Source organism: Vulpes vulpes, chromosome 5 (genome assembly GCF_048418805.1).
Source record: "Vulpes vulpes isolate BD-2025 chromosome 5, VulVul3, whole genome shotgun sequence".
Classification (NCBI taxonomy): Eukaryota; Metazoa; Chordata; class Mammalia; order Carnivora; family Canidae; genus Vulpes; species Vulpes vulpes.
In genome coordinates this window covers 26,031,361-26,058,723 of record NC_132784.1, presented here as the reverse complement: position 1 = coordinate 26,058,723, position 27,363 = coordinate 26,031,361, and the positions used below count along the sequence as shown (strand labels likewise).

Here is a 27,363-nt window from a genome sequence, read left to right as displayed (position 1 = left end):
GATGAACCTCTGGGAATCTGGTACAAGATTTTTAATTAGTAGGAAAACAAATGCGGGGAAATTCAAATGTATGGCCAAAAAACATAACCTTAACAAAATTCCATTTATATTTTCTAAAATTCCACTCCTAGATGCCTTGCTACTTTCCAAACTATTGAACATATGAAAAATATAACAAACTGAGCTCTGGTTTCTCCTTGCTTCTTGGGCTGTTTCTAACTTTCCCACATACCACATCAGCATGAAGAACATTCACCAAATGGTCCTTACTGTCTTAGTGTTATTATCTCTGGAATATCATTAACTAAAGCTCTCGTTATCCTTTTCTTCCAAACAGGGTTAAAAAGATCTCTAAACTTGGCTCCTTAAACATACTAATTGGTGCAAAAGATGCTATTTGATTATGGTATGCTTATGACAGTCATCTTCAACCACTCAAGACCTATATCTGCTTTTGCTTCATTCTATCTCAAATGTTTTGATAAAATCCCGTACCCTATACCCCACTGATTTATTTAATACTGCAGGTCAGGAGTGAGTGAGTTGGGAAGTAGATAGCTAGGTCATATGGATAGATGACTGAGTAGATGAACGATGGATGGCTAAGTAGGTAGATAGATTACCTGTTTACTACATATATGTATGTCATATATGTGATGTGTGTAGGGGGGTAAATATATTTCTCCTTCCAAGTCACCAAACCTTTCTTTTTATGGTCCCTGTTGACCTGATCCCTATTTAGCACACTTTTTCCTCCTTTTTTCAGGATTTAATATCCCTCCTATTGTTCTTAATGTATGGTGTTTTCTCTTTTCATGACCGTAATTACCATTATATCTTTTTAAAGATGCCCTGAAATCCTCTGCCTTCCACAGACAGGTGCCCTGATTTCAATTCCAGTGATGTGTGAATTCCCCTGCCTGTGAATTTTCATGCACCGAGGTCACAGTGCAGTCCACTGCACCACATAAGCGTGTAACAAAACTGCACTTTCCACACTGCCTCATCTCATGTTTTAAGTGGTGTCGTTTGGTTTAGCCTAAAGTACTCCAGGATAGAGACAGAGACTTTTTTTGGAGGGGGGTGGTGGGGAGATTTTTTTCAATAGCATCTGGCTGGAATACCGTAGGATATGTAGAATATTTAGTTGATGTTACGTAATGCTGATGACGGTGAATCCTAGGGTGACTCTGGTGATTGCCTCTTACTCATTCAGTAAGTCCAGTTGAGGATGAGTTTCTCATCCTGAGAAGAAAGAAATGAAAATATAAAAGGCTTCAATTAACCAAATGGCAAGTGGAGATGGTCACGGGATCAGCATTGCTTTTACAAAACATATGTTTTGTTTGTTTTAGATTTGTTTTTTTTGGGGGGGAGGGGCTAGTGAAATGCCTTTATAGGAGTTATAAAGACAAATCCCACAGGACTTTGTTAAAACGGAATCATTCATTTTAACAGAAGGGTAATAGAAAAAGTGTCATTATGTTGTTTGGGAAGAAGGGCTCAAACTGGTTAAAACCAAAATATTTTCTTAGTTATCACTGAAAAATAAATCCAGAAGGGAAGATCCTTCTAGGTTATTTTTTTCACCTACCCATCCGCCATCATCCAGATGTGTGAACCATTTTAAAACAATTCATTGAAATTACTTTCTAAACTGTTAACGATCCCAAGTGAATGAGAGTCTATGGCTTTTCTGAGTTATCCAGACTAAGCTTCAGTGTCCAGATTTTTCTTTCTTTCTTTTTTCTTTTTTCTTTTCTTTTTTTTTTTCTCAATCACACCAAAGAATTCTAAGTTAGAATAGCAATAACTATTATAAAATATGTAAGGGTTTTTTTTTTCCCCCTTGTATCATCTTATTGGCTATGCAACTAATTAGCTATTTCAGCACTATTCAGGCTAACATCATTTGTTGGTTAAACAAAAGAAGGGGAAATTTCAGAAACACAAAGAGCCGAAATGTTTGAGATTTGTTCTTACTCAGATGTATACCTCATAGTGCCTATCTCCTGTTGAAGGAAATAATTTATCGTGATCTTAGTCAAAAGCATTTCTCTCTTTGCTGTCCTTTTTTATTAATTTAGATATGTTTCTAGGATGAGAAATGATGTTACTTCTAATTATGGTTACATGTAGTTAATTTCCTTCTTTTTCCTAAGCTTGGTGTGAAAGGCAGTTTCCTCCAAAAGAGGGGTGGGAGGGGGATGGGGGGAGCTGGTTACCGGGAGGGGAGAATACTGATAGAGCTGATCTTCCTGTTGCCTTAGCAACAGATTTATTTATTAGGGGTTGAAATGACATGAGTTAATATACCGCATACCTGCTGATCGGCAAACTCCCCTATTTCAGCTGCAGTTGACAATTAAGTCCTGGACAGCTACAGCCAGGGGTTAATGTTCCTCATTAGGAGAACTAGGTCATTACTGGGAAATCAAGGCACTTAAGGCAGCATGGGTAAAATACAAAATTCAGCATCCAGACGAGTGAGGCTTTTTTATGTTAATTAACCTTATTTTCCTAGGTTTAAAAAAATCTTATATGCACATGACAGTGGATCAATTAATTGAAAAAAAGAGCTAGTTTACTTTACTCTGAGTTGTCTTCATTTCCTTTGCAAGGATTTCATTATTTTATGGAAAATTCTTATGTCTATATGATGAGTAAAAAGGGTATTAAAATTAAGAAGGGAATCATCATGGAAATCAGCTTTACCACAAGGGAATGAGCAAATAAAAGCCTTGGAAATGAAAATAAATAAGCTTTGCTAATACCTCACCTAAGGAGCAGAATATAAGCCCATCAGAGCTGGGAGATATTTAGAGGTACTTCTTTGCTTCTTTATTAAGCAGTTACATAGTTATTTGACCTTCAGAAACTGAAACTTTGGAAAAGTGATTCCAAGTGGTTTGTAAACATTCTATTTGCAGAAAGCATGTAGCAGTTTAACAAACAATAACTTTCCAGTTCATAATTGGCTTTTTTTTAATACCAATAAAATTAGATACATTAGTTGAAAGTTTTTATTAAAATGTCTGAGTGGGTGTTTTTTTCCACTTGATAAGTTCATAAATAATGTATCAAGCCCCTTCTGAAAGCTTTGTTTTCTTATTTCTTTAAAGAGCCGTTATGTTGAAAGGGGGGTATTTACAGAGTCGAAACAGATTTATTGCCCAGAATCCTCTTTTATCTTCATTTCGGTACTGTGCCTCCACTGAAGCCACTTCTGACCAGTTCTTTCACTTACGGTAACTTTCTCTGTGCGACATAGACCAAAGCGAAAAGGTGCTCTTTCCAGCTGTATCCCCTGAACCACTTCTTCCGCTCACCAGAAAAATCTGAATCACTATGATTCTTCTCCCTCTACCCAAACACTATGAATGGTTGGTTGATTGACTTCCAGTCAACCTATTTCCAGAGACTTAGTTTAGAATTCCTGTTGTCCTTTTCCCCCTCATGGAAAAAATGCACAACTCTCCTTTAATTGATTAGCTCTCGGTGATTCAGTATATATTTTCACCTCCTCCCCACGATTGTTCTCCTGTTATCTAAGTGAGACGAGGCTCTTAGATGACTTCTTTAGAAAATACCATTGTAGGGGCGCCTGGGTGGCTCAGTCGGTTAAGCGTCTGCCTTCAGCTTAGGTCATGATCTCAGGATCCTGGGATCAAGTCCCACGTCAGGCTCCGGGCTCGGCAAGGAGTCTGCTTCTCCCTCTTCCTCTGCCCCTCCCCTCATTCATGCTCTCTTTCCCTCTCTCTCTCATATAAATAAATAAAATCTTTAATAAAAGAAAACAGAAAATACCATTCTGGTGAACCTCTGTATTATATATATTGCCACTTATCATCTGACTTAACATAAAATTAATGCATTAGGTGGCACCTGTCAGGGCTGCTTCCTTCAAAAAAACATTTCCACTCTGAAATTAGATGTGATTCTTACACAACAGCCTCTTTTCACCTACCCTGACCAGTCCTTGGTTTCTAACAAGTTCTCTCAAAGAAAAAATTGTTTCCCCTTTTCAGAATCAGCACCCAAGAGCTAGAGTTATAGAATAAGGGGATATGGAAGAGACTCTTAGGTATTCCCCAGACTTCTTTCTCTTTTTCTTGGGAACACGGTTGGACTGCATGTTCCAGGCTCCATTGCAACTTGGCGTGGCTTTATGACTGGGTCTTAGCCATTAAGTGTAAGCAGATGTGATGTGGGATACTTGAGGGCCCCACTTCCAGGTGGGGCATAAAAATATGCCACCCACAGTATCCAATGAACTCTCCCTTTGGAAGGGGCAGACATAGGAGGTGTCTTGTTGAAGATGGCAGTGCCTCCACTGGCTTGGGGCCTTGAATGACCTCTAGAAGAAGGCTGCCCTTTTGATCTATCAACCTGACTTTATTTTTTTTTTAAGATTTTATTTATTCATGAAAGACACACAGAGAGAGCGAGAGAGGCAGAGATACAGGCAGAGGGTGAACCAGGTTCCCTGCAGGGAACCTGATGTGGGACTCAATCCCTCGTCCCCAGGATCACGACCCAAGCCAAAGGCAGGCGCTCATCTCAGCCACCCAGGGGCCCCAACCTGACTTTATAACGAACCATTATGCTTGGTTTTTTTTTTAAATCCCCTTCACCTATCATGTAAGTCATTTTTAATGTAGCCCACATCCCTACCTTAATGAGTGCAGACAGCTAGTACAGTAATCCAACAAATATGGCAGTGGTTTGACTTGAAAAGTAACAATGGAGGATGTAAGGAGCGGCCAGGATCTATTTTAAAGATTTTGGCCTAGGTGGATATATACAGGTGCTATTTACTGAGATGTGGATATATGTAGGTACTATTTGCTGAGATGAGAATGCTTGGGGAAGAGAAGGTTTTAAAAAGTTTGCCTTTGAATATATTAAGCTAGAGATACCTCTTAGAATGCTAGTGGAGATTTCCAGCTGGAAGCTAGATGAACAAGTCTTTTTATTCAGATGAACAGTCAGGCCAGAAAACAGAGATTTGGGAGTTCATCAGCATGGAAATGTTCAATTCCTATAAAATATTTAAAAATTTTGGATTTTAAGTACACTTTTAAAGTTTCTTCATTTTCAACATTAAATCTACACTAATTCTGTGGGCAGCAGTTGCAGCTTGGTTATAGGGTAGTGTAGTAGAGTCTGGTCTCTCTACAAGTCCTGGGCCTCAGTTAACCAGCCTTGTGTGTGCCTTTTAAGCCAGTTACCTAGTCTCCAGCTTCAGTTTTCTTCTTTATAATATGGGAATAATATTAACACATTATACAGTTGTTCTGAGGGTTAGAGGAGATGATATATGTAAATAAGTCACCACAGTTCCTGGCATAGAGTAAGCATGTAATAAGCATAAGCTATTATTATTAGTAAATAATACAGAGTGCTTCATTACCTCACAAAGCACTGTCACTTTGGACCACTGTCTCTTATTGGTTAAAATCAATTTTTTTTTCTTAACTCTCCTAGAAAAAGAAAAGAAAAGAAACAGCTAAATAAAGTCGTCTTTTTTTGTCTTCATTTTCAGCCTACCCAAAACAAGTACATACTGTACAGAAAAATGGAATTAAGCTACAGAGCACACACTTGTAAGGAGCAGCATCTGCCTTGTAAATGAAGTCTATAAAAGGCTACCAAATGTCCCTTCACATTTTTATGATTGTTAGGGTATTACTAAACCTGGATGGAAAAATGTTTTTTGAGGCTCTTACATCAAGCACCCACACTGTCAATATCACAAATTATTTCCGTTTTTTACAAGATGGCTGCCCTGCGGCTTCCTTAGGAAAGGCAATGCTATTTTAGCAGGAGTGATATAGTTTTAAAGATGTGATTTGGTAAGAAGCACTTTCTACCTTTATAATTGTCACATTTTTAAGCACATGCCTTTTAAAAACAAAAACAAACAGCTTTAATGGGATATAATTTATATATCACAAAATTCACCCATTTTAAATATGCAATTTAATAGTTCTTAGTAAATTTGCAGACCTGCGCAGCCATCACCACAATCCAGTCTTAGAACATTTCCATCGCTACAGAAGGAATTCTTCTGCCCCTTTTCAGTCATTCCTTGTTGACCCTGACCCCATGAAACCACTAATCTGCTTGCTCTCTCTGTAAATTTGCCTCTTCTGGACATTTCCTATAAATGGAATCATACAGTAGGTGGTCTTCTGCTTCTGATTTCTGTCACGTAGATCAGTGTCCTTGAGGCTCATCCGTGTTGTAGCGTGTATCAGGAGTCTCTTCTTCCTAACGCTGAATAATACTCCGCTGTATGGATATGACGCATTTTATTTATTCATTCATCGTTTGGTAGACATGTGTATTATTCCTACTTTTTTGATGATTGTGGGTAATATTCCTCTGGACGGATTCTTCCATAGAAATCTTTGTGTCGACATACGTTTTCATTTATCTTGGGTAGGTACCTAGAAGTAGAATTGCTAAGTTGTTTGGTAAATTTATGTTTATTTTTTTTAAGAAACAAGCAGATTGCTTTTAAGAACACTGAGTAATAACTCTTCCTTCTGAGGTTCATTCATTCATTTCAAAATATATTTGAGTTTCTTCTAAAGCTAGACACCGTACTAAGTACTAGATATAGGCAACTCTTTTTTTTTAATTAATTAATTTATTTATTTGAGACAGAGAAAGAGAGAGAGAGAGAACACGAGCAGAGGGAAGGGCAGAGGGAGAGAGAGAAGCAGCCTTCCTGCTGAGCAAAGGAGCCCAATGTGGGGGCTCAATCCCAGGACCCTGAGATCATGACCTGAGCTGAGGGCAGATGCTTAACCAACTGAACCACCCAGGTGCCCCTAGGCAACTCTTCATTATCCACTGTAACTGGGAGGAAATGTAGTCTGGATATTTCAGATCCCCTCCTTATTCCTAAACCTAATATTGGGCATTCTTTCAAGCGTCTTCACAAAAATTCTATGATCTCACTAGACCTATTACTCTAAACATGTACCTAGCATGTATATGATAGGTAGTTGCCAGGAATTCAAAGAAGAAAGGCAAAATACTCTGCTCTTTAGGGGCCCACAGTCCAGGAAGGGAGACAAGTTTATAATGCTTGCATATATTCTCAGCATCTTTGCGTTTTTCAAAAATATAATATCTAATTCAGACTCTTTCTTTTCCCCCCTAAACTCCTATTTATAAATAGCACACTAATTCCCCTCACTCTGGGCTGCAAATGATTATCTTCTTTGATTTCTCATCGCTTTACTCTGTTAGCTTCATATGGCTACTATAACAACATATTGCATACTTGACAGCTTAGAACAATAGAAATTTATGCTCTCACAGTTCTGGAAGCCTGAAACCCAAAGTCAGTATCACCTGGCTAAAATCGAGATTGTCAGTAGGCCTCACTGCCTCCAGAAGATCTAGAGAAGAAACCATTCCAACTCCTGCCACCTGCCAGCCTTGTTCAGGTTATGGCTACCTCACTCCACCCTCTTCCTCTGGGGTCCTCCTCTTCTGTCTGTATCAAATCCACCTTGCCTCCTTCTTGTAAAGATGGATACATGTGATGCATTTAGGACCCAGCCAGATATTCCAGGATAATCTCCCAATCTCAAGATCGTTAACCACATCAACCACATCTGTACAGTCCTTTTTTGCCATATAAGGTAACATTAATAGTTTCTAAGGATTAGGATGTGAAGATCTCTGGGGCGGAGGGTTGGGGGGGTAGGTATTCAAACTAATATAAACTGCAAAAAATAAATAAATAAATGAAAATAAAAAATAAAAAAATATACTGCATATGCAGTCAATATGAAGTCTTTCATTCATCCATTCAGCCACTCATTTAATGTTTCTTGATCATAATATTACAGAATTAAGACTTGAGGATACAGTAGTAGGGAAAAGTTCACACAAGCAGTCCTTGCCTGCCTGGAACTCATAGCAGACCTTAATCAAGTAAAATTTGCCTCAGAGAAGTGTTACAAAGGAGAGATGGAAAGACAGAATGACGTGTAGCTTTTTTGTAGACATCCATTATAAATGCTTTAAGCAATGCTGAAAAGAACAAATTAGATGTCTACCATAAATAAGTATAATTCTCCTTTTTGATATTTCTTTCCCTCCACCTTTCTATCTCATAGTTTGGAACTTATGTACTATTTTGCTTTCTTTAAAGTGAGTAAGTACCCTAGTGGTTTTAATATTCCTCAAAAATTGCTTTGTTGGTGGCAAGTTCATCTCAAAATATCTTTCATTTCTCTATTATTCTTTGAGGACATTTTTTTCTGAGTATACAGTTCTGGGTTGAGATTATATTCTCTCAGCTTTATTTTACTACTGAGACATTACATTATCAGGCTCTTCTCTCTAGCTACTTTAAAGACCTTTACTTTGTCTTCTGTATACTTTACTTTCACATGATATTTGTAGGAATGCATTTCTCTTTGTAATCTTATTTGGGCTTGGTGAGATTTCTTAAATCTTGGAATCAGTGCCTTTCATCACTCTTGCAAAATATTCACACTTATATCTACAAATTATTGCCTCTGCCTCATTCTCTCCTTTTAGGGTTCCAGGTATTGATCTTTCTCACCATCTCCTGTTTCTTAACCTACCTTCCATATTTTACATATCTTTTTAATTGGGTTTATCTTCAAGCTTACTATTTCTCTCTTAATTCCAATCATTTTTTAAATCTCTCTCGAACTTCTTTTTGTTATTTTTTCAAAACGAGCTGGTCAGTTTTAACCATCCCTTGCTCTCCATATAGTCTCTTGTTTCCTTAAACACTTCAAACACACTGTTATAACCTACGTTTGATCTTTCCAATAGCTGAAACCTTTGTGGCTCTGCTGTCTTTCCTCTCTTTGTGCTTGGTGTCTTGTTTCCTGGGTGCATTTTATTTTTCACCATAAATCCATATTCTTTGGAACTTAACAAGGGGAATTCTTGGAGAAATGCCTGAATTGTATCTGGATTTCTCCAGAGGAAATGTGCGTTTGCCTGTGTCAGATGTTTAAGGGAGCTACCAGCCCAGCACTAGTTGAAACTAAATTCTCAGTTAAGATTGTTTGTTGTCTCGTTGGTTGGTTGGTTAGTTAGACCACTGAGGTAGCTTCAGAGTTGTTTGAGGGCCAATGCAAGATGAAGATGTTGCAGGAGAATTTTATTAATCTGTAACAATAACATACATTTTTACATCTCTCCAGTGGATTCTTTTCATTCCATCACACTGGGTCCCCTTGCCCCTGGTTCTAATCCTTGTAAATGTAAACCTAGACTACTGTAATCACCTCCTTATTTTCTCTTCTCTGACCTTAGCACAGTCTAGTTCATCTCTTGGGTTAATACACAGTACCGTCTCCATGTTATTTTGCTCAGAGTCCTGTGGCTTTCACTCTCTTCATCAGTCATCTCAATCTGGCTGTCCATTAAAATGAGGTTTTTGTTTCTTTTTTTTTTTTTTGTAAATTAGAAATGCCTAACCTCCTTATCCCAATTAAACCAGAATTTCTGAGCGTTGAGCCCTTGTGTCATCCCAGTCAACTCTAATGTGAGGCAGGACTGAGAACTATTAGCCTGCCAAAAAAAAAAAAAAAAAAAAAAAAAAAAACCCACAAAAATGGAATTGTCTTCATCTAGCACTTAAGACTTCATAGCATAGTGGTGCTCAACCCTGCTGTATATCAGAAAATACCTAAGTGCAAGCCAAACTGAACGCTGACTCAGTTGATGTAAGATGGAGACAGCAGAGTGGAGCTTTTAACAGTTCCCTAAAGCCTACAACATGCAGGATTGAGAACCACTGTTCTAGAATCATAAATTAACAAACGTACAAGGGTCAGGCTGGTAGCATTAAGGAGTGAAAGGGTTAGCTGGGAACTGTGGGAAACTGGAGAGTTTCCCACTCCTTATACGGCAGGCAGCCCTTCCTGATTACAAAATATGGTCATCACTTTGCAACTCCTGCTCTATAGTGTAGCCCATTTCACCTTTCAAATCTCAGTATAGAACTCGAAAAATAAGCAAGTATACTTATCCATGTGTGTCTATGTTTGTGTGTGTGCTTCCTCCATCCAGGAACTGGAGGGTACGGCTACCTTACTTTTTTCCCAACTCTACTCTTGCCCATGTGATTCCCTAACTGCAGTGCTTTCCTCCCTCCTCCTTATCTGTGTAAATCATCAACTACCCTGAAAGGACCAACTCTTGCTTTCTCTGACATGAGGATGGAGAGCTGATAACTGGAGATGTGTATTTGGGAGAGGCCCTTCCCAGGCCTGTCCCCTTCTGTCTCGTGTAAACCTCTCTCCTCTGGGTTCTAATTAACTTGATGTGCTTCTTTGCAATTTAAACAAAACAAAGCTTTATGTAGTGAAACTTTTTGGTATTTTAGCCTTATAGTTACCACCAAATAGTTGATTTTATGAATAGATATTTATTACATTAAAGAATCCATCATAAAATGTTAAGAATTCTTTATGTAAGATAGTAGCTTTTAGGAACTAGGAGGTCTTAACTTGTGGATTATTTAGATAGGTGAGGATTTTAAAAAGCACTAAGACTGAATAAGAGGTAATTATGGCAGATGGAGTAAATAAGAGGTAGGAAAGAGTAAAACAAAGTATCTCATAATCTGATTTGGGCTGGGGAAAGATGAGTCAGCTGGAATGTCTTAAGTAAACTAACAGTGACAACAAGCCATATTCATTCCTTAACGTAAAATGTTGATGTGCAAGGCATTTATTCAAAAACTTATTAGAATGATCTTGCCCTTTTAGGTGAAGGTACTCATATTTGTAATTTAGCATAAGGACCGTGTAAATGAACTTGAACTATAGTACCAAGTACAAAGAATCCAAGATGTAATCATCACTCATTCATTTATTCACACATTCAACTCATATTTACATGAGGCAAGGAAGTTGGCACCCCCAGTATCCACATATGCCAGATAGTAATGTCTGAGCCCAGACTACAACCAGACTGCCTGGTTTGAATCCCAGGTCACCTCCTTACCCCTGGGCCACTTGGGCAACGTGGGCAAGTTGCTTAATCTCACTAAGCCTCAGTTTCTTCACCTATAAATTAAGTAGGAGAATGGTACTTACCCCACATGGTTGCTGTAAGGCTGAAATGATTTAATCTCTCCAGTGGTCTTAGAACAGTTCCCGATCCATATAAGGGCTATCTATGCACCTTTGCTGTTGTTATTAATCTTTGTTTCTTTATAACTCAGCCCAGTTACCTGAGGGTTCTCTTGGTGAATTCATGATAATTCAGCAAATTTTAGGTTCTCCCTATTTTTTTCCTTTGGGAAGTACTTAAATTCTAAGGATGCTTAGTAAGCATCAGAGAAGATGGTTTGGTCTCAGTTGGCCCATGGCCACATTGGCATCCTCTGAAAAGAATATTGTCCTGTCTGACTCTGCAAACTTGCTCTCAGTCCTCCCTGACCCAGGCAATCTGTCTTCCTCAGTTGATCCCGTGCCGTGATGGCCACAGTTGCCCCTGCAAAGGTGCTGCCCCCGCCCCCCTCCACCGGCTTCTAGAAGAAAAGGCACAAGACCAAAGTCACTCTCGCATGCAACCAGCTCTCTGCCACCCTGTTTCTCCCAGTTTCCAGCCTTGGACATCCACTCAAGAGTATCTCCATCCTATCCAACTTGCCTCCCTCAGCCCACAGATTTTTCAGGAGTGGGGGGGCGGGGGAGAGGGGGAGATGGGGAGGGAGAGTGTTAAGAAAAACCTACTTAGTGTTGGTCTCTAGAACTCTTATGTAGACTTCAGCGTCAGAATTTTATTATAAAATTCAAGACTTAACTATTTGTCTTCTCTTTGCATTTCTGTTTAATAACCTTACCTTAAGGGCAAAGATTATAGAGTATCTTTGCTCCTCAGGCTGGGGGTGGGGGAAGAGTAGATTTGCAAAGTAGCAAATATCCAGGGAGGAAACCCATTAAGCACATTGATTAATACTTCAAATATTATCCTTCTACACATGTATTGATAGGGCTTCTTTTGAGACCCCTGCCACAGAGAGCTCCCAGATAATTGTAGTACAGCATAATAAGGGAAAACCCAAAAGAGGAAGCAACTCATTCTGCCTAGAAGAGTCAGGCAACGCTTCACTGAGGAAGTGAAGATAATTGAAAGCGGATTCCATCAGGCACATTCCTCCTCAGCTCCTGAGCCGCATATGCTGCAAGATAGAGCACCAAACAAAACTGAATGTGAACCTGCGCTCAGGGAGCCCAGAAAGACTCCACCAGAACTGGTAGCAGTGCTTTCTTTCACATTTCCATTGGTAACTCTAAAACTGAGGTGAACGGTCTAGTGGGCGTCCTTCCTTGTGTTTGGGGTGCACCTGGACTGGACCAAAGTGGGAGCAGGTGCGAGGAGGGCTGGTGGCAGCTTGATGTCCCCATTCCTACCTGAGCAACTAGAAAGCTCTGGTCTTCTCTTGTACCAGGGCCTGGAACTGCTGGACTAGAGGCCAGATTAAAAGCTTGTTGCACACCTGACCCGTACTTTGAGAGCCAGCCTCCAGCTGAAGTGAGATGGGCAGAATTTTTCCACACAGGCACTGGCCCATCTCACTTAAGTGTACCCTTTGCCCTTCCTCCCAGCAGGAGCCTTTTAGCTGCTGCCCAGACACCCAAACTGGCTTATGTCTGATATTTCACACGATTCTTACCCTCCTTGTACATCCTTCACCTCGCAATCTTGTCTTCTTGACCTTCCTTCTTTACCCATCTGAACTTACGTTCTCTTAGTGATCTGTTTCAATATATTAATCCCCAGAGAATACAAGATACACACATGTGCACAGACATCCTTTTACTTTAAATCACACTAACATATAAATCCTTGCTAGTATTTTAGTGTGTTAACTCCCCGGGGGGATTTATTTACTAGGACCACAGCACCTTGCTAAAACTGGACCACTAAGATATAGAAGGTTCTGGTTTTAAGGAGCTTCAGGCATTCTTAATAGTTATAGATGAGATTTATAGACAGTGGATTTTCCTTCTCAACCCTAAAATCAGAGCATAGGAGCACCAACCTGTCTCCTTGGCTAGAACCTAGATTCCTCGAGGGTTGGGTCTCTGTTCTCGTTAATTATACTTGTGCCCCAGTGCCTTGTACAAGTTGTGTCTGGCACACGGCAGTGCTCATTCTCCTTTATGGGAATTACTGACTTCACACAAGGATATTCTTGTCTTAAGGCCAAAAACCTATCCTAGGTAAGAGATTTTATTTTTGTTCTGAGTTTTTACACTTTAAATAATACACTATGAAAAAATACCAATTAAGTAGTCCTAGAACCATACTGTGGTGTTTCATCCTAGATCATTTTGAACATAAAACTGGTATACTTGGCGTGCCTCCTAAGGTCATTGATATGCAAGTAAAAAAAAAAAAAAAAGACCCCTTTGTAACTTCTCCTTGGTGGATCATATACTGTGAACCCAGTTTCCAGATGAAAACAGTAAGAGGCATTTATTATGTATCTGTCCTATGAATGCAACAAAGATATTATTTTTTTTGCAACAAAGATATTAAACCACTAATTTCTTTCCTTGATTTAAATGGGTAAGATTGTAACTCATTTTAGTACTTAGCAGATCTAAAGTGTACCAGTTACATTAACATTTCATTTTAAATAACTGTTGAAAAGTATTAAAAGTTTAAGAGTACAAAGCAAAACAGAAATAAATATTGAAGAAACTCTATGCAATAAAAAGTTAATTATTTAATTCTGCTCTTTGAATACACACTATCAAGAATATGGACGGACTTTGTCCTAATGAAAATAGTGTCAAAAGTGAATTACACATAATAGTGAATCATCGGGTAAGTTCCCATTTAGAAAGTGTGATACTGGGACGCCTGGGTGGCTCAGTGGTTGGGCGTCTGTCTTTGATTCAGGTAGTGACCCCGGGACCCGGGATCAAGTCCCACATCGGGCTCCCTGCGTGGAGCCTGCTTCTCCCTCTGCCTGTGTCTCTGCCTCTCTCTCTCTCTCTCTGCATCTCTCATGAATAAATAAACAAATCTCAAAAAAAAAAAAATAGAAAGTGTGATACCATTTTTATTTTAAAAAGGAGAAAGTTCCATAAAATTTGACTCTAAATCAGAAGGAAGAGGGTTTTTTTAATGTTTACCTTTTTAAAAGATTACCTTTTTCTTAGGACTTTGCATGGGAAATTCAACTTTCAGTACCATTCTAATCCATGAAAATGGATGAACTATGTAGTCAGAAAAAAGAAAACTATTTCATATACCAGCCAATGTATTTCTGTAATCCTCCCAGAGAAGATGATTATCAAACAGACCACTTCTTGCAAAAAATACTTTCAATGTCTGATCTCTTACTTAGCACTTTATTCGCTGCTTCTCGAGACTGAACCTGGCACAGAGAAATTCTTAGCACTGGCAGCCCACAAACCCTGTGGATGTTGTGCTGAAGGAGAAATATTTGACTTTGCACCCTAAGCCCACTCTTTACTGTGGAGAAGCACCTTGTGCCAGCTCTCTCTGCGAATCCAAGGGTACCCTCATCCACTTCACCTGTGTACCTGTTGATCTTCATTATTTTTGACAGCTTTCCCACCTATTGTGTGGTTCAGGGTTTCTGATGTCTTATTTTTGTGGAAGATCACATTTGCGCTCCATCTCTAGTTCTTCTTGTTGCTTTTGGGTAATTCTGAGAGGAGAAGAGGGATGACAGTTTACTCTCCTGATTTCAGTTCTAATTATCATAAGAAGGCGATTTGGTATGATGTTCTAATAGTCCTGGGAAGGAATGATGAGTGTGTGAACCATATCAAGAAAGGGAAGACAATGATGATAATGATAATGAGGAGTTGGTTCAGGGATTGATTGTTGTTGTGAGGGTGACTGGGTTAATGTGGCTTGGGTGACTGGATTAAAGGTGACATTTGACAAGCTTAGGGATACAATCCTGAGAAGAAAACTCCAGTTGTAGATATGTGTATCTTATACAAACAGAAATTTTACTTTAAATCATATTCGTAACTCCGTGTTGTAAATAATGCCTCCCATGTATTGAAGGCTCACTATACTGTTTCCATGTGTAACATAGTTGACACTTTAGATGCCTCCATGTGTAATTATCAAGGTAAACATTATAAGCTCAATACTGGTACATTCCACTTACTATCAATAACTGATTATAAAGCATAGCAAGCTTTATTTTTCACCCACTTATGATGGCTGTAAAGCTCACGGCGGGGCAGGGGGCACCTGGGTGGCTCAGTGGTTGAACGTCTGCCTTCAGCTCAGGGCGTGATCCTGGGGTCCTGGGATCGAGTTCTGCATCGGGTGCCCCACAGGAGCCTGCTTCTCCCTCTGCATATGTCTCTGCCTCTCTCTGTGTGTCTCTCATGAATAAATAAAAATCTTTAAAAAAAAAAGCTTTCTGCAATAAGCTAAAGTGAGCATTCAGCATGTTGTAGAAAGAATGTTTTTTAAAAAAATAAACTCACTAGAGGGGCTCCTGGATGACACAGTTGGTTGAACATCCAACTCTTGGTTTTGGCTTAGGTCGTGATCTCAAGGGTCGTGGAATCGAGCCCCTTGTTGGGCTCTACGCTCAGTGAGGAGTTTGCTCCAGATTCTCTCTCCTTCTCCCCGTACCTCTCCCTGGCTCACATGCTCTTTCTCTCTCTCTCTCTCTCTCCATCTCCTCCCCACTAAATAAATTAATAAACCTTAAAAAAAATTTTCACTAGAATATTCTTGAATTTCCAGTTCAATAAATGAAGAATAAAACAATGATGATTATAATAATCATCATAACAACAACAATAATAATAACAGCTATCCTTTATCGTGTATCTTCTGTTTCCTGGTCATTACAAATTGTTCCATAAACATCATCTCACTTAATCCCCTCAACAGCCCTTTGAAGTGAGTGCGATTAGCCAGACCGTTATAGATGAAGAAGTTAAATCTCAGAGTGGTTTGGTAGCTTGCCCTGGATTACAGCTACTAAATATCAGAACTAGGATTTTAACCCTCTTTCCATTAGGCTATATTGTCCATCTAAACTGTTTTACTTCATTTATTCTGATAAAACTCACCCTATAGTCATTTATGACTAGAGTCAGAAATGAATTGATGATTATTGGCTTTAGAGAAGTATCTTCTTTTCTTCCTTTGGGTTTACATACACTTCTAAAGCAAACTATTTAGTCAAAATGATCTTTCACCAAACACACTATATGCCATAGTTGACTAATTATCCGTTCTTTACCAGAAATAATGTGTTCTGATATCTGCTAACCATAAGTATATTTAATTAATTAAGACTTTGGTTCATGTGACTTCCCATTCTGGAGCACCTTTTCTTGAGCAATATAGTTAACTAATAGAATGTAATATTATTACAATATTCAGAATCTTTTGTTCTTTTCCATATGAATAAATAGTATACCTTTAGCACCTAATGTGAGCAACTCTTAATAACTTTAAAATAAGCAACAAATGACTAGAGTAATGAGGTTTGAGGCCCAACTTTTTTCTCTTATGGTATTGTAAAAGGAACTAAGTAGAATAATACAGATTAATTCCATTTATAAGGATGTAGGGAAAATGGAGGGAATACATAATTAATCCTGTTTATAAAATGAAAAAACGCAACATATGTAGCAACAAGAACACATCATTTTGAGCAGGTCTTTCTAGAACAGACATTCCATATTGTGTTCCTCCTTTCCCACAGTCATTGCCATGACAATCTGGTATGCTTAACAGTCGCTGCTGAGTAAGGGAGACTGTCTCTTCTAGGGGATCTCTGTGTCAGCCAAAAAACACAGCAGTCTTCTTTGGGTCTAGAAACAAGACATACTATGTGGAATGGACAGGATTTTTGCATTTTTCTCCCCATTGGAGGGATTTCTTATGAATTACTCTGTCCGTTTCTATTTTAACATTTCAGAAATCAGAATGAGGCTTTGGAGTGGATTTTTCTCTTCAAGTTAAGATTCTTTGCCATGTGATTGAAGACCTTGTCATTTCTAGATGTGACAAAATGTCCACAACTGAATATGAAAACCTGTTATTAAGAATTGAAATCCATTTCGATGAAAGACATCTAATAATGCAGACCATGTTTAATTCTCCATTAAAAAAAAAAAACATGATCCTTCATGTCATTTCATAGACCTATCCTACCGTAGTTTTAAAAATATGACTGTCTCTATTCAGCCGTGACAGAACCATCATTCATTCATTTCAAAGTCATATTTTGAGTGCCCGCCAACTTCTGAGTCAAAGAGGTTCTCTGATGTTGTGGGACTTCCAGACTAATTATAAGGGGACAGCATACAAGTAATTATGAAGTAACGTAAAAGAACACATTCATGAAATCATTAGCGGCATATGAATGCTAGTAGTGGAGTGATTCAGAGTGAGGATGGCATTTCACAAGGATGACTACTAGTAACAATAGATTTAAAGTCAATGAGAGAGACAATGGACAAGGAGTGGCAGAGAGGGGGGGAGAGCATGTTCCAAACTCAAGAATCATAGGCACAAGAGCTGTAGATTGTGAAGAGCAGCGAGAAAGGGAGAGAATGAAAATGAATATGAATACTAGTGCTTATTTGGGGGGACAGCAAGGATAAATGGTTGATGGAAATATCTGAATGTTGGATAGGGCAGCTTGATTTCAATTTAAAGGCTTTTAGTTACTGTAAGAGAGGAGATATCTCAGGAAAATCATGTTGAAGAAGATAATTGGAAAATGTTTTGGAAGCTGAACTGGCAGGGGAGCAGTCTGAAGCTCAGTGATGGTATAAAGGTATGAGGTGAGAACATGGTATTCTAAAAATGGAAATGATCAAGCAAATCTTAAATTATTTGTCTAGAAAAAAAATGGCAAAGTTGGTAATAAGTTGATTGGCAGGACAAGTTTGGAAGCAGCCTCCTTGCATTCAAAAATGTGTCTGGCTTCAGATCCTGAAGTATTGGGAGAATGAGGCCATGCTGATACTAGAAAATTGTTTGGTCATTAGTGCTGAGTTCAACAGGGCAGCAGTTTAGTTTTTAAGTATTATGGATGAGTTAGCATTGGAAGGGCCAAGTGAAGATTCTGAATATCCACCTGATTACAAAAATCATAAAATCACCATTTACAGTAGACGGGAGTAAGAAGATTAGATTTAGAAGAGGTGATCTAGATTTAGAGTTGAGTCAGGGTGATAACTTTTTCAGCGGTATGCCAGGCCTTTTCTAGACATGGGGAATACCAGATAAGCAAAGGCATAAGTTCTGCCCTCGTGCAACTTAAAACATAGCAGAAGGTAAAGCAGGTGAAACTTTGAAAGTCGGAGAGTTCCAAAAGTAGAGTGAACATTGTAGGAAGGGAGGAAAAACAAGAAAGAATTAAGGATTCTTCAAAAGAGAAATTTGAATGTTAAGAAAAGCATCACTTTTAGTATTTGAAACATCAAAAAATGAGAAACAATTTAAATGTCCATTAGCAGGACAAACCGTTCATAAGTAGGACAAAATTATACTAAAAATTTTGAGATATTAGGTAACCATTTGAAAATGAAATATCTGGGGAACCCCAGGTGGCTCAGCAGTTTAGCGCCTGCCTTCGGCCCCGGGCGTGATCCTGGAGGCCCGGGATCGAGTCCCATGTTGGGCTCCCTGCATGGAGCCTGCTTCTCCCTCTGCCTGTGTCTCTGCCTCTGTCTCTCTCTCTCTCTGTCTCTGTCTCTCACAAATAAATAAATAAAATATTTTTAAAAAGTAAAAATAAAAAATAAAAAAATAAAATGAAATATCTACATGTGTTGGTGGGTATAGATGTCTGTATTGTATTTAGTGAAAATGGAAAGTGCAAAATGACTGATACTGACCTCATATTTATAAAATGAGAAAGATATATACAAAAATACGTTCACACAAATATATATGTTTGGATATGCCTAGAAAGAGGTCAAACCCTGCACACCGAAGAACTGCTGGTAAGGGTTACATCCGAGGAGTACAATCAGGAGGGGTAATAAATAGGGGAATTCAGTGAAGACTTCATGTATTTCTGAATTATTTGTATTTTATTATAATGGGCACTTTTTTTTTTACAGTTGAAATGTATATTAAAATAATTGTAGATTCATCTTTAGTTGTAAGAAATAATACAGAATCTCATCCTGGAACTCTTATGCTATAAATGTTGGATCTTCTGTTGTCTCATAGGTCCCTGAGGTTCAGTTCTTTGTTTACGGTTTGTTTTTTTTTTTTTAATTTTTTAGTCTGTTTTCTTGCTGATGTTCACATCAGGTAAGTTCTGTTTATGTCAAGATCACTGATTCTGTTCCATGCAATAGTTTTAATTTCCTTTATTATACTTTTCAGCACTATTATTAACATCTTTTAGATGCTGAGATTGAGCACTTTAAAATCGTAATGTATGCTTCCTGACAGGGTAAAATAGGAAACAAGAATCATGAATCTTCCTATATAAGAGGTAGAAACACAATTCTCAGAGGTGTCAGAGGGTTTCCTAGACTGAACCCTGCAAGAAGTTTCTAACTATAAAGAAGGTGGACTGCTGGGGTAGCTCCCAGGATAGCTGGCGAGAGTTTTGAATGTATTTCTTCATATCTCTTAGAAATGTTATAATTCAAAATATACATATAAATGATTAGTTGGTTTCAGATTACAGACCCAGTCACCACATTTGACAAGGAACAACTTTATTACAGAGGGAAATAGAAGACTTAGTAATGAATTGGGTAAAGAGTTTAGTTCCACAGAACCTCCCAGGTCTTAGAGGAAGTAATTATGTACATTATGATGATTTAAAAGTATGTGTAATAGTGGATGCCACTTAAGTAACATCCAAGAATGGGGAAGACCTAATTCATCTTAATTAAGGCTCTTCATGGCTTGCCAGTTCTTTGAGGCATGGGTATCTGCAGACTTGCTGGCCAGAGTTGCAGAGAAGAAGAGCTTATTGACAAATTAGATGGCTGAATGAAATTATTGTATACAATATCCAGGGAGAGAGGAAATCATTGTTAAAGAGAAACAACCTGGGGCTCTAAGCTTTTAGCAATGGGGAGATTTAAAAGGTAATCATGTTGTGGTACCTAATGGGAAAAAAATGATTTCTTTTCATGGGGTGGCCATCTGGATGGAATGAGTGGGAAGATTTAATTGGAGAGAAGGTCATTGGGTTGTAGTCTAAGTACACTATGTGGAAAATAAGCAAGGATCATTTGTAAGAAGACAGAGTATGATCAGTGGTGTCAAAGGTAAAAGAAAACATAAGAAGCATGAGAATAATTGGGGCAGGTGTGGGAATTGGTATTGTTAGAGAACACTTTCATCCAGGAGAATGTGGGAATGGGAGCAAAGTTGTAAGGAAAACACAAGAAGGAGAAAAGACAGATGACACTTATGTTCTAAGTTGAGATGATCTGTGAAAAGTCACCTAGAAATAGCTCATTATTGGAACTCTTATGATCAATAAATGTTATCGGGTAATAGGAATAACTTAAAAATGCCAAAGACACAATTAAAGAAATTGTAGAGTAGGGAGTAGGATAACAGGCTTCAGGAAGGAAATGGAAAATAAGAACACAGGTCTCTCAAAAAGAAGCAAGGTGGAAGATCTGGAGCTCTAATAGACTTTGAATTTTGAAAGGCAGACATCTCTCCCTCTGCTGTTAAGAGGAAGGATGAGGATAGGAATGTGCAGATGGCATGAAACCCTGACATGCATAAATTAGAATTTTATTTTTCTATAAATTAATTTCTGTGCAATGGCCCATTTCAATATGGTGACAGAAAGCTCAAGCAGTTCAAGATCCCATCTTCCAACTTCCTGGTCCCCATTCACAGGCCACTGCTGAGGGATCCCTTTCTTCTGTCTGCCAACTACTCTGTGATTCTTCCATGACATGCTAAGAAACCACGGCTCCACCATTATGCCTACCACAGCTCAGGAATCTCTAACGCACGTCCCTAGTACTGTCTGCCTAGATATACACATTCAGACATTCACTCTCTGGAGTTGTGCTTCTCCCCCAAGGTTCTGACCCAGGAGGTGCAGTGCATGGCTTCTGGGACTCTCTCAAAGTTCTGTTCCCCTCGGCTCTTTTCCATCAGTCCTTCAGGTTTCTTGTCTGGAAGTGAAACAGCAGCATGGGGTGGAAGAGTGTGTGCTACACTCATGTGACATTTTGCTTAAATACGTATACCCATCTGAAGTCCTTACCATTTCTACATGGATTGTTGCTCATGTAATCAACAAAGAAGATTGCCTTACCCTTTCGGTGGGAGGTGGAGATCTCCATTTCCAGCCCATATCTTTCCTTAAGCAACAGACTTAAAATATCTTAGTATCTTGAGTGTACTGGAGAGGAGAGGAGAGGAGATGGAATCAATTAGTTAACATTTCTAAAATATTAAAATACTACCAATACTAAAGATGAAGAGAATGAGAGTTTATTATAGATCTGCCAGGAGCCAGGCATTTCTTCATTCCTAACAACTAATTTTTTAATGTATTATTGTTATCCCATTTTAAGGATGAAGAAACTGAGGCTATATGTGGTTATGTAAAATAGCTGTAGTCATACTGCTGGTCAGTGGCAGAGCCACTTTTCTCTGGACTGCACCTTTCACTCCTCCTCTAAAAGTAGAGTTGGAAGACAGAATGCAGTATGAACAATCTTCAGAAAAAGTCACAGTGGATAGCCTTGGTCTTGGTCAACCATAAATAAATATTGGTGGGTAGGTCTGATAGTGTTAGAGAAAGAGAGGCACTAGTAGTATCCAAGAGAGACAGAGATGGAAAGAAGTCCAAAAGTCGGTGGTGGCTAAAACTCTTGGTTGAGGGACACCTGGGTGCCTCAGTGGTTGAGCGTCTGCCTTTGGCTCAGGTCATGATCCCAGAACCCTGGGATCGAGTCCATTATCAGGCTCCCCGCAGGAAGCCTGCTTCTCCCTCTGCCTATGACTCTGCCTCTGTGTGTGTGTCTCTCATGAATAAATAAAAAAGTCTTTATAAAAAAAATAAAACTGTTGGTTGAATTCTATTCAAAGCAGCACTGGAGTAGCAGAAGCTGAACGCATGAAGGGAAACTAGAACTGATTGTTGCTATGTCAGGCCTGTAGAGGAGAGTGAAGCATTTATGGCCCTAGAAGGGAGAGTAGAGAAGCAAATGATCACAACAACTAGCACAGGGTGATAAATAGAAGCTTTATGTTTTTGAACATAACTGAACATCACTGAATTTGGGAGTAAAGCAGTACTCCATGATGAGGAAGTGAAGATGGAGGTTTAGCAGCATATCAGAAAGGGAAAGAAGTTTGAAACCACGGTGTTAGATCATCACTTGATATTACTTGCACATATGCTTATTGCCATCTGTTATACAATGGGTTTTAACCTCAAGTCAGAAGAATCTAAGGAACGTCCAGGGCTCGTTGGTCTGGAAACAAAATCAAACCAAATGGACTAGAGGGGTCAACTCTTTTTCTTCTCATTATATGTGAGAAGAGAGAAATTAAAAATCAAAGATTGTATAGAAGAAAGGTAATGACTTTCGAGTGTTGAGAGACGATTTCAAATGCAGCCTCAATCTCTTCTATAGGCTCTTAAATGGAGGAATAGTTTTATTTGTTCGACTACTTGGTTGAGAGGCTTAACTAAGATTATGATCAGATGCCTGGCCTGGAATCATGAACATAGGAACCCCACAAATGTAATTCATTTTTCCATACCTCCATTTATTCAAACAAGTAGTTTTTGGAGCGGCTAATTTTCCTCCAGATAATGTATAAGTTGGCATCGGTCACACTTATGCTGCAGTAACGAACATCCCTCCCCCATGTCAGTTGCTCAACACCACAAAAGTTGCCTTATCTCACTAACTCAAAGTCCGCTGCATGTTTAGGTGGCTTTGCCTCCACATAGCAGTCCAACTGCTTCACTGTTCTGACCTCACAGTCATCACACAAAGACCCCCACAAGGATTACTGCAGGAGACTAAGTGCTGTTCAGAACTGCTCTAAGATGCTTCTACCTGGCAGTGACACAAATCAGTCAGCGTCCAACCCATTGACCAGAACGAGTTCCATAGCCTGCCCTACTGGGAGGAGTTGACCCTTGAATCTTCTGTGTGCCCAGAAGGGAAAAGAACCAGATACCGATAAACAGAAGTAAAGTCCCCCGCTGCTTGGCGAGGCACTGGGTGACTCAGAGTGAACAAAACAGACATCCTTCATCTGCCCCCCATGAGGCTGTCGGGCCAGAGTGCCACGCTGCTGGGAGACAATAGCATGGGTAAAGAGCCAGGTTTCTGCCCAGGGGATGCGAGGAACTAGATCAAAGAGATTGCATTCCGTAAGTATAAAGTTATGTGGGAAAATAGGAAAGGGTAACAGTTTAGTGTAAGTGACAAGTATGGAGAACTTAGAAATCCTCAATAAATATTTACTGAACGAATGTTAAATGAGGAATAAGAAGAAATTTAGCTCTACAAAACTAAACGGGAAAGGCAACAGAGAGAGAACAGATATAGGAAGAAAAAACACATGGAAACAGTTTATGCTTTTCAAATGTTCTGAATAATATTTGGGAATAAAAGCTGTTCTTGCTATATCTGCTGCTTCCAGTAAGACTGAAATATTTCCGTGCTGGTCGCTTCTGCCATAGTTGGGCTGCTTGAGGAACTCGTTCCCAGCCAGACTGTTTCATTCTTACCTATTCAAGAGTGAAGGGATTGTGGGAAGCTTGGGTTTTGACTCATCTTCAAGAATGTTTTGTGATCAATGGGCAGCTATCAAATGTAGAGGCGTCACAAGAAAGTAGGAATCATGCTGCTATACATACTGGAAATGGTACAAAGTTAGCCAGAGATACTATGAATGTGATTTTATGGCAAAATGTTTGGGAGGGGGGAGTAGAAATTCCTTAAAAGCATTAAAAATGATCCATATTGAAAAAAATCTTTGCTAAACAATAGAAAACATGGGGTGGAGAGGAGGAGGGAGAGAAACCTAAAAACAACAAACCCCTGTTAACATTTTGGTGTAGTTCATCGCGACTTTTTTCTAGGCACACACACCCCTTTGTCTTATAAAAGCCGGTCATATGATAAGTAGTACTCTGTCATTTTCTTTTTACTTAACAGTATTTCTCGGTTTTCCATGTCAAGAAGTATACTTCAATAGCATTATTTTTTTATTTTTTTAAAGATTTATTTATTTATTCATGATAGACATAGAGAGAGAGAGAGAGAGAGAGGCAGAGACACAGGCAGAGGGAGAAGCAGGCTCCATACAGGGAGCCTGATGTGGGACTCGATCCCGGGTCTCCAGGATCAGGCCCTGGGCTGAAGGCAGTGCTAAACCGCTGAGCCACCCAGAAATCCCCAGCATTATTTTTTTTTTAATATTTTATTTTCAAGTAATCTCTACATCTATTGCAGGGCTTGAACTCGCAGCCCCAAGATCATGAGTCACATGCTCCACCGACTGAGCCAACCAGGCTCTGTTGCATAATTTTCAATGCAATGTGGTATTGCCTATGTATCCAGATATATTCCTTTATCATCCCTCTAGGTTGTTTACAGATGGCTGCTACTACAAGCAATGCTGTTATGAACATCCTCTACCTGGGTTTCTAGACACCTCTTATATTTGATAGGGTAACGTTTCTAAATTACTGGTGCAGAAGGCATCTACGCTCTCAATGCCTATTATGCATATTACCAAATCGCCTTCTAAAACACTGTTTCACTTTACATCCCTACAATGGATAAGATCAAAAGAGTGTTTAGGAGCCGATAAATCTACAGGTATGGTTATAAAGACTAGAGTGTATTATTAAATGTGTGCCTAAGCTTCCTAGCTATGGGGAAAAGGGGCACTATGTGATTTTAATCCTGTATCCTATTTTTAATGCTTTGTGCTAAAATCATAAATATGAGAGCATCGCATTAGATTTCTTAGAAAGAAATTTAAGACAGATTCATGTACTCTGCTAAATGGGTTCGTTAATATCGTGAATGCTGGGATAAATTCCGTGGATGACCCATATGGATATTTGGAATGTGCTCCTCACTCAGCAGAATATATTGAGCTCTGCCATTGACTGTCATTTGTGCCTTGATACATGGCATTCTTTTCATCTTTTCATTGATATATGGCTGTGGCTAAATATCTGTACACAGCTTCTAAAGATCATCTGAATGCTAGGAAATTTCTCCTTTTTCTAAAGAGGAAACAGAAAAAAAACTTGAGCAAAATTGACTAACTTTGAGGGACATAGATGAAATAAAGTATCTACTTATATATGATCTACTAATTTAGACATAAATAGTACTTTAAAGTGCATATCATGTAAAATAATTTTAGAAGTATTGCTCTTTTCCCACCCTTAAATTTCATGAAGCAGTTTCAGCCCAACTCCCCCTTCCGTGCATTCCTGACATCAGTATGGTGGGTGCCATCTTTTCAGGAAGCTGGCATGTTTCCAGCACCTGTCATCTGGAACCCTGTCTAAGCTGCTTGGGGTGCAAGACTTGGGAAACTGTCATCACTGGAAATCTTTTCCTTAGCTATAAAAACCCACTTACTACTCATGATCTCCAATAACCACTTATTCTATCACTGTGTGTGTGTGTGTGTGTGTGTGTGTGTGTGTGTGTGATCCTTGAAATACTTGTTTTCAACAACATCCAACACTTTGAACTGTTAGGTCATGTCTCTCAAAATAATTACTAAGTCAATATTAAATTTCTTTGCTTCTGTTTTTTACCAGTCCCATCAAGTGAATGACTGCTCCCACTGTCCAAAACTGTCACCACTAGGTGTTGTTTCAGGTGAATGCAACTTCCCTAAACAGTGCTTTGTTCAAAATAAAGTAATTGAGAGAATGCCCAGTATTACGAGAGACGTTAGAAGGACTTTAGTATAAAATGTCTCTTTTTCCTGAGGGATAATTTTGGGGAAGAAAAACCTACTTTACATTCATCCATATATTATAGTTTAAACAAGAGAGGGATTCATACAAATCTCTTTTGTGTTCATATGCAAAGTGACTGTTGAATATGAAAGCTTTTGTCCACCTATAAAAATATGTAAAGAAATGGTTGAACTGCTTTATTTTTCATTTAAGTAAATTGAATAAAAACATTTTTTAAAAATCAAAAGGATGCAGTAGGATTGTAATGCATTTATCTGGTACAGAAACACTGAAAATACAGGTTCATTAAGCCTGCTGCCTTGAAAACACTCATATTGGAATCTTTTAAGAACTACAGCTTCTACCCAGTTAAATCTCCTCCCAACCCCAAACCACATTTATTTTAAGTTTAATACAAAATAAACAAACAAACAAAACAGCAGGAAATGTTTAAGATAAATATTCTCTTGAGGATCTATAGCCAAAATTTTTGGAACTCAAAATGAAAAATTTAGAGAATAGAGTGGCTAGATTTCCCTATAGTCTTACTCTCTCTTTAAGATATATTATGTTATATTGTTTCCATTCTTTTCATCTAAGCACTTCCCAGAGAGTCAGGCTAAAAGAACATATTACAGATTAGGTGGCAGCTATTTGATTGATATGGTTGCAGATAGCATATGGTGTATTCTTTAGTTTCAAACTGTTTTGAGTCTTTGTTCTTGCCCACAGCATATACAGTATATATGAGAACTATCCAAAAACTTCCCAATGGTACGTGTATATAATATGCATCATTTTAAAAAGTGATCAACATGTCGCCATTGCATTCTTTATTATTTGAAGTAAATCAAATCAAGAGATACCGAGCTTAAAATAAGTTGTTAGAGAACTCAAATTCCGTAAGATCTTATAATTCCATAAGATGATAAGTGCTGTTTTAAAATGTTAATCAGAAGATGCATTTGTTTTTAATTCTTGATACTGAAAATATTGACTGAATTGTGAATTAACACATTTAGGGTTGCAGATGTCATTTTTCATGAGATTTCCTGAATGATGTAATTTTCATATTTCATATAGCAGTTTGATCAATTTACAGATTTATTTTACATAATTAGTTGGTAAATGAGAAATTCAATTGCTGATATATAACTATTTCTCTGCAATATAAAAAAATAAGTTAAAATTCTGAATTATAAATAAAAAAACAAATATTTAGAAGACATCTGGTCCACATCTGTCTGAAATAAGATAATTTAAAACAGTGCAATTAAATGCAAAAAATACTGAAATATTCACACCTTACAATGTAAAAAATAACTCATTTCATTTTAATGTGATTTCTTGAATTGATGATTTTTTTTTATTTTAGTGTCCTTTAGCCTCTCATTCTGTCACTA

The 27,363-nt window shown here is 38.5% G+C and overlaps 1 protein-coding gene across 41 annotated transcripts in view; it reads left to right on the top strand.

Annotated features, from left to right (window-relative positions):
* Window positions 1-27,363, top strand: part of GTDC1 (glycosyltransferase like domain containing 1) — a 428,467-nt gene that overhangs the window by 330,678 nt on the left and 70,426 nt on the right. The gene's annotated exons all lie outside the window — the stretch shown is intronic.